Genomic DNA, 8,319 nt, shown 5'->3' on the forward strand with positions numbered 1-8,319 from the left:
AAGCCCAACACACTGGCGCTCAACGCCCCTACTTAGGGCAAATAGGTGGTGGTGCGAGAGGAGTGGCGCTCAAGGCCCTAAAAGGGGTAGCTAGACAGTCTGCGACACAAGGAGACTAGCGCTCAGCGCTGCAGGAAGGGCGCTCAAGCGTTGATGCGAGCTTCTGACGCTGAGGGCCTCAAAAAGGGGCAGTCAAGTGTCCATGCGAGCTTCTGGCGCTGAGGGCCCCAGAAAAGGGCAAACAGGCGTCTTGCGACCTTCTATAGCCTTCTCTTCTGGTGCTTTTTTTGTCCTTTTCGGGTTCTAATTCCTTGATACTTCAATTCTTCTTCCAAATCATTCCAATAACCTATAAAATCAAGGGAATTAGTGATAAAACTCATCAAGTATAACCTCAACTCTCTTTATTCACAATTTAAACTAAAAACAAGAGATTAAACAAGTTTCTAAGTCAAAACGGGTTCATTTAGTATCAAAATTGAATCAAAGATAACGATGAAATCAACCGTTATCATTTTCCCAATAAATATTTGGTTCACTTAACAACCAATTCTTCTTGAGATCTCTAGATTTTCATAAATTTATTTTCGTTTAACGAGGGAAATGACTTGCTCATCAACCAAGCCATGTAGAAAAAAACCCAACAAATCCAAACCTCGTTCAGTGACCCAGCCACCTTGAGCTCTCTAGAGTTTTACAAAATATTTCCACCTAACAATAGTATCACATGCCCAACAATCTAAATCTTGAGATCCAAATCCACTAGGCTCATCCAACAAGTTATGACTTGTCAAATGAATGTATCGTTTGAAGCACTCTAGAATCTTAATCTTTTGCTCTCACTTAGTCAATGGTGGTTCGTCCAACAAGTATATTGTATGGTGAGTATTGTTTGCTCAACTCATAACTAATATATATATTATTTTGGTATTATTTGCCTTAACCATTGTTTTTCTCTCTTTTACAAGTTACAGTAGGTATAATTCAGTTCTAAAATAGATCATCTTAAGCCAAATAATCCAAACTAACATATTTATCCAATTTATTGCAAAGACCTCACAAATGTATCAGTTGATCACTTTGGGCTATTTAAATGTTTATATTCATTCCTCATAGTCAAAATAATCACATTCAATCCAAAATTTACCTCATATAGAACCACTTGACTTAATTGATATATCTCAAGGATTTATATGCACACAAAAGGTCCATCCCATAAATTAGAATTCAATATTATCATCTGAATCGTACAAAATGCCATATAAACCAGATTTAGCAACAAAAACTCAATAGTTATTTAACAACAATCATATCTACGTTACATATTTCATCATATTCTCATTCACCCAACTCAATTAGTTATTTCTAACAAAATAGTTAACAAAATAGCTAGTTTCTCTTATCTGGACATAAGCTTTTCTCTTAACTAAGCTCCACAAACTTTATCTCACATAGGATATTTTAGCTGTTAAAGAAAAACTCAAATAAATGACCTAAACACATCCTAATTATCACAAACGATTAGAGATCCATCTTAAACCCAAAAGAGTTGCATACAAGATCATTTTCCTCCTCATGCAAGCATATCTCCAAAATGGCCCAAGAAAATGGTAAAAAGATAAACTTATTCTAATTAAGATTTTGATTGGGTAAGTGATGACTGAGGTAGGGAGACGGATCGACTGAACCGAGAGAGAATTTCTCAAACCGAAACGTTGCTGGACTTCAAGAATGCACCGTTGAGAGTCAACTAGGAGTGCTTCTCGGTAACTCCAGCAGAATGACAGGAAATGGAAAATATGGTCATGGCAGCAAAAGAAGTGTAGTTTAGAGATAGGTGGATACGAATGTTGTGCTTAGGGAATGACTACAACTTAGGCAGCCTTCCATACAAGGAAGGAAGTTGCAGGGAAAGATTTAAGCTAGGAAAGACTTTCGGAAGGAGAGTTGGCAAAGGCAAATCTCAGCAGAAATTTCATTCATCCAAAAGTATTTTACAAGGGAAGCTGCCATGAATTTATAGACTATTCATGGAGCTGCAGCGTGAGAATGATGAACCAGAAAACGTGGATCAACTGTCACGTGTTAACCCATGTGTAAAAGATGAAGGCCTTCTAGAAAGGCTTATTCGAAATGTGCTAAAAAGAAAAGTAAAAGATGAAGGCCTTCTAGAAAGGCTTATTCGAAATGTGCTAAAAAGAAAAGAACATGTGGTCTGGTGCTGACTGAAGAAGATCTTGCTGTGGTGTATACTTAGCAAAGGTTGGTGGTGCAACTAGCAACTTTGACAGTCATATGGACAAATTTGCCCCTTCTCTTGGTGTCTCCAAATTCCACTTAAAATGAAGGAATATAACTTGCCCTGTTGTGTCCATATCTTCAAGCTCTTCTTGGATTCTTCTAGCCATACTTCTAGTAATGGGTCCATGACCTAAGTCATCATCTCCTCCCCCTTGAAGAGGATTTGTCCTCAAATCCAAATCATCATCTGTATCAAATCCTGCAAAAGGAAGAAGGTCAGTAACATTAAAAGTAGAATGGACACCATACTCTGATGGAAGGTCTAAATGATAAGCATTATTGTTGACCTTCTTAAGGATCTTAAAAGGACCATCTCCTCTAGGACTTAATTTGGACTTCCTTTGAATAGGAAATCTTTCCTTTCTAAGGTGAAGCCAAATCACCTTCATTGAAAATGACTTCCTTTTTACCCTTATTGTGATACTTATCATATCTCTCACTTTGTTGTTGTATTTGATTACTAATCCTCTCATGAAAAGTTTTAATAAATGTGGCTTTAGATTTTCCCTCTTTATGAACAAACTCATGTGAAGAAGGTAAGGAAATTAAATCCATAGGTGTGAGAGGATTAAAACCGTATACAGCTTCAAAAGGAGAGATTTGAGTAGTTCTATGAATTACCCTATTATAAGTCAACTCCACATGTAGGAGATACTCATCCCAAGATGTGTGGTTACCCTTAAGGACTACTCTCAATAGAGTGGACAAAAATCTATTTACTATTTCAGTTTGACCATCTGTTTGGGGATGGCAAGTAGTAGAAAAAGAAAGATTAGTCCCTAATCGAGACCATAAGGTTCTCCAAAAGTGACTAAGAAATTTTGAATCTCTATCAGAAATGATGACCCGAGGTAGTCCATGAAGTCTAACCACATCTCGAAAGAATAACCTAGCCACATTACTCGCATCATCTATCTTGTGGCATGGTATAAAATGGGCCATTTTGCTAAAACGATCCACAACCACAAAAATAGAATCAAAGCCCCTGGAAGTTTTGGGTAGTCCTAAGACAAAATCCATGCTAATATCTTCCCAAGGAGTTGAAGCAATGGGTAAGGGAGTATAAAGACCATGAGGCATTGCTCTAGATTTGGATTCTAAACAAGTAATGCACTTAAAACANTGCCTTTGGACTTCTCTCCTCATGTGGGGCCAAAAGAATTTCTCTTTTAGCATGCTTAAGGTTTTATCAACCCCAAAATGCCCCATCAACCCTCCCTCATGCATCTCTTTGACAAGGAGTTTTCTTTGTGAGCCTTGGGGTATACAAATTTTGCCCTCTTTGAAAAGATACCCATCTCTCACATAGAATCCTCCTTGTGGTTTTTGCAAACATTCCTTATATAAGGTGGCAGACTCACTATCTTGAGTATATAATTCTTTTATGTTATCAAACCCAATAATTTGAGCTCCTAAAGTGGCTAGTAATGTATTTCTCCTTAACAAAGCATCTGCCACTATATTAGACTTTCCTTTCTTGTATTTGATAACATAAGTGAATTGTTCAATGAATTCAAGCCACTTAGCATGTCTCTTTTGCAACTTGTGTTGGATCTTCAAATATTTTAGTGATTCATGATCACTATGAATAATAAACTCCTTGGAAACAAGATAATGTTCCGAAGTTTGAAGAGCCCTCACAAGAGCATAGAGCTCTTTGTCATAGGTGGGGTAATTACAAGAGGCACCATGAAGTTTTTCACTAAAATAAGCAATTGGGTGGCCTTCTTGTAATAACACAACACCTATTCCCATGTCCAGAAGCATCACATTCTAACTCAAAAGTTTTGGCAAAATTTGGAAGAGCTAGAATGGGAGCTTGAGTGAGCTTCTCTTTAAGTAGCTCAAAAGCCTTTTGTTGTTTATCTCCCCAAGTGAATGTAACATCCTTTTTCACCAACTCATTGAGAGGTGAAGCTAGACTAGAGAAGTTAGGCACAAATCTTCTATAAAAACTTGTCAATCCATGAAAACTCCTAACTTCTCCTACATTCTTTGGAATTGGCCACTCTTGGATGACCTTTATTTTCTCAGGATCAACATGGACCCCACTTTTATTGACTACAAAACCTAGAAAGATGACACTATCAACAAAAAAGGTGCATTTGTCAAGATTTGCAAACAATTTATTGGTTCTAAGAATTATTAAAACAATTCTTAAATGTTTTTCATGGTTTTGCAAATCTTGACTATATACCAATATGTCATCAAAATAAACAACTACAAACTTCCCAATGCAATCCCTTAAAACATGATTCATAAGTCTCATGAATGTACTTGGGGCATTTGTAAGACCAAAAGGCATTACTAGCCACTCATATAACCCAAACTTAGTCTTAAAAGCAGTTTTCCACTCATCACCTTCTTTGATTCGAATTTGGTGATATCCACTCTTAAGATCTATTTTTGAGAAAATTTGAGCCTCATGTAATTCATCCAACATATCATCAAGTCTAGGTATGGGATTTCTATACTTTATTGTGATGTTGTTGATAGCCCTACAATCACAACACATGCGCCACTTTCCATCCTTTTTGGGCACCAACAACACAGGTACAACACAGGGGCTTAGACTCTTTTGAATCAAACCCTTATCTAGTAATTCTTGGACTTGTGACTCAATCTCTTTGGTTTCTTGGGGATTAGTCCTATAGGTAGGCCTATTAGGAAGAGTTGCCCCTAGAATGAAATCAATTTGATGTTCTATTCCTCTTAATGGTGGGAGCCCATTTGGAATTTCTTTGGGAAATAGATCATCAAATTCCTTCAAAAGTTTTTGTATTGAAAAAGAAAGAGTAGAAATCTTAGACTCACTAGATGTGCATGTGAGTGTTCCTTGGCAAAGAAGAAGGTATGAAGGTTGCTCAACTTGAAGTGTGTTGATTAAAGTCTTTTTATTTAAAAGAACTTCATGTTGAGTGACTTTGTGGGAGGGAACACTAGACTCCAGCACCTCTCTTTCATCCCTAAGGACTACTCCTCTCTTTTGTTTTGGACTTTTTTTCTTTTTTTGTTTTCTTTCTTGGTCCCTGGTGGACTTCATTTGTGCTTGATCTTGTGCCACCTGGGTAGGTGTCAAAGGTTGAAGCACAAATTTCTTGTATTTTTTGTGCACAATTATGGTATTGGTAAGACCATGGTGTATAGTGTTATGGTCAAATTTCCATGGTCTTCCCAATAGCACATGGCAAGCTTCCATGGGAACCACATCACAAATAACTTCATCTTTGAAGTTCCATATGGGTAGAGCCACTTTAACTTGATTCTTGACTGTGATGTCCCCATCTTCATTTAGCCAATGAAGTTTATAAGGTTTAGGATAGGGTATTACAACAAGATTCAATTTTTCAACCAGTCTTGTGCTACAACAATTGCAGCAAGAACCACTATCAATAATGAGAGAACAATAATTTTCTTGAATTTTACACCTTGTATGAAAGATGTTCTCTCTTTGTGATAATTGTTCTAGACTTGGTTGACTGCTAAGCACCCTTCTCACCATGAGAAGTTGACAATCATCCGCAAACACTTCCTCTTCTTTTTCTGTTTCACTCTTACTATTACTGGTGGAGGATTCACTTTCACTGCTATAAATGTCCTTTCCTTTTAAAATGATGGTTCTCTTAGTAGGACATTGAGCAGCTATAGGACCCCTGCCTAGACACTTGAAACACTTTATGTCACTTGTGTGAGTGTGTGAAGAGGACTCTTTGTTTGGTTTTTCAACTATTTTGGCTAGAGGTTTGAGGGGTTCTTTTGCTTTAGTAATTTTCTGCCCAAAGGGAGATTGAAATCTTTTGGCATAAATTTTCCGCAGATTTTGTTGTTCTACCTTTATACACATTTGAACAAGTTCATTCAAATCTCTATAAGGTAGAAGATCAACTTTATCCCTTATATCCAAATTCAACCCACTCAAAAATCTAGCTAAAGTAGTTTCTTCTGCCTCTGTGATCCCTGCTCTCATTATGTATAGCTCCATCTGTTGTCTATATTCTTTAACAGACATAGACTTTTGTTGCAACCTTTGGAGCTTATCCATAAGTTCCCTTTTATAGTAAGAAGGGATGTGCCTTTTCTAGAGAGCAGTTGTGAGTTCATTCTAATATTTGATGGGAGGAAGTTGTTGTCTCATTCTTTCTTTGACTAGAGCAGTCCACCAATACATTGCATACCCTTGAAAACTAAGGGTAGCAAGAGAGACTTTTCTTTCCTCCGACACTTGTTGGCAGGAAAAAATTTGCTCTACCTTCATTTCCCAATCTAGGTAAGCCTCAATATTATCTTTCCCATGAAAATGAGGCAATACCACATTGACTTCCTTAGGAGGAGAGGGAGTCTCAAATTCCCGCCTATGCCTTCTTGATGAAGAAGGATATTATTCTCCTACTCCTAAAGGTTCTTGTTCACTTTGTGACTCTCCACTCATACTTCTCTCTCTATATTAGGCTTGCTCATCTCTCAACATTTTTAACTCATTGGTAACCATGGCATTGTGTAACTCTCTTTGGATCTTTTCTTGTCCAATTTTTCTTTCAATCTGAGTGAGTTGATTGACAAGAGTTTGAAAACAAAATTGATCTTTTGACTCTTCATTAATTCTAGGAGAGTGTCTTCCAGATATTGTTATGAACTTAAAAGTTTTCTTGAGGTAAAGACTAAGAGATTTCACTTGAGGACATTCCAGGTAAGAGAGGTGGGTCGTGTAGGCCGCTTAAGTACCAAGTCTTTGCCTTGCCAAATATGTCCCTAGTTACTTACTAAAGTCTTTACATCAAAATCACTTCTAAATTCACTAAATAGGTGGAGACACAAGCAAAATACAAAGAAAGACAACCTAGACTCTAAGACGGACTCTAAGAAACCTAAACGGAAAACTTAAATGCTAAAAGAAATAAAAAAAAATGACAAAGTGAGGTCTCCTAGGTGAGGCTTAGACTTTGGATCTAAGACACACTCACCGTCTACCAAATTTTAAGTGGGAGAGACTTTTTAGTCAAGTTAGCAAATGAGGGAAGAACACTTATGAGCTCTTCCACTTCACTTGCTTAAAATGGCCAACTTACAAAAATTGAAAGAAAGGACAAAATACAATGGAAACAACAAAAATTAGAAAACAAGAAGGCAGTTTAATGTGGCAGTTTTGGTTGCTCTCAAACAAATAATGAATCAAAGGTGATTCATGCAAATCTTTCAGCTGCAAAGTGAGCTCTCTCTTACGTCGTATCCATGAAGAAAGATCTGTTGTCAACTACAATGTGCTTGACTTCTGCAGCAGTACCACTCTACCACACCGTCAGCCTTACCTTTTGCTTGTATAATCAATCTCCTCACTTCCTTTGATGCTTCCTTGCATGTATGGAGTCTGAGTTGTAACACACCTACACATCAAGCCAGTTCAGAACTTACACTGTCTCCTCATACTGCCTGTAATTACCAAAAGATTGACACCAACACATAACCTTTTATCAAACAGGTTATATGCAAGAATTCCAAAAATTTTAAAATCAATGAATTAAGCAGGTGGTAATCACGGTAGCACTTCAAATGGATCCTAGTAATAGTTCTAGATTAGATTGGACGCACAACAATGAATAACACCTAGCAATTGGGTAAATAAAAAACAGTGTTCGGCAAATATCACAAACTGTTTGTGATATTGTCTCAAAGAGCAGTCCAAAAAATTATGCAGAAGTGGAAAATGTTGTTTCGACAGTTCACACTATTGGATGCATTGGTCCTTTTCAACTTTTTTTTTTTTTACTTTGCTTTTCTTATAGTTTGGATTTTTTTTCTCAAATGTATGTTATGGAACCAAGCTTTTACTACATCCAAATGTATTACCCGATCAGACCACATTTAATATGACAATTCTGTTGACGGATTGGCAAGCGTACCAAATCATATCAAGTAATAATAAATGGTAAGACCAAGTATCGTTTTCCCAAGAGACTCGAAAGGCCTTATCGTTCGCGTGAATTAAAATCGTAAGACTTGAAAATAAAAATTAATTAATTG

At 37.0% G+C, this 8,319-nt stretch overlaps 1 pseudogene; it reads right to left on the reverse strand.

Moving 5' to 3' along the window:
* Window positions 1–2,291: 2,291 nt before the first annotated feature.
* On the reverse strand, window positions 2,292–6,343 carry LOC106754397 (annotated as a pseudogene).
* Between the last annotated feature and the right edge of the window lie 1,976 nt (window positions 6,344–8,319).

Source organism: Vigna radiata, unplaced genomic scaffold (genome assembly GCF_000741045.1).
Source record: "Vigna radiata var. radiata cultivar VC1973A unplaced genomic scaffold, Vradiata_ver6 scaffold_108, whole genome shotgun sequence".
NCBI classification, from domain to species: domain Eukaryota; kingdom Viridiplantae; phylum Streptophyta; class Magnoliopsida; order Fabales; family Fabaceae; genus Vigna; species Vigna radiata.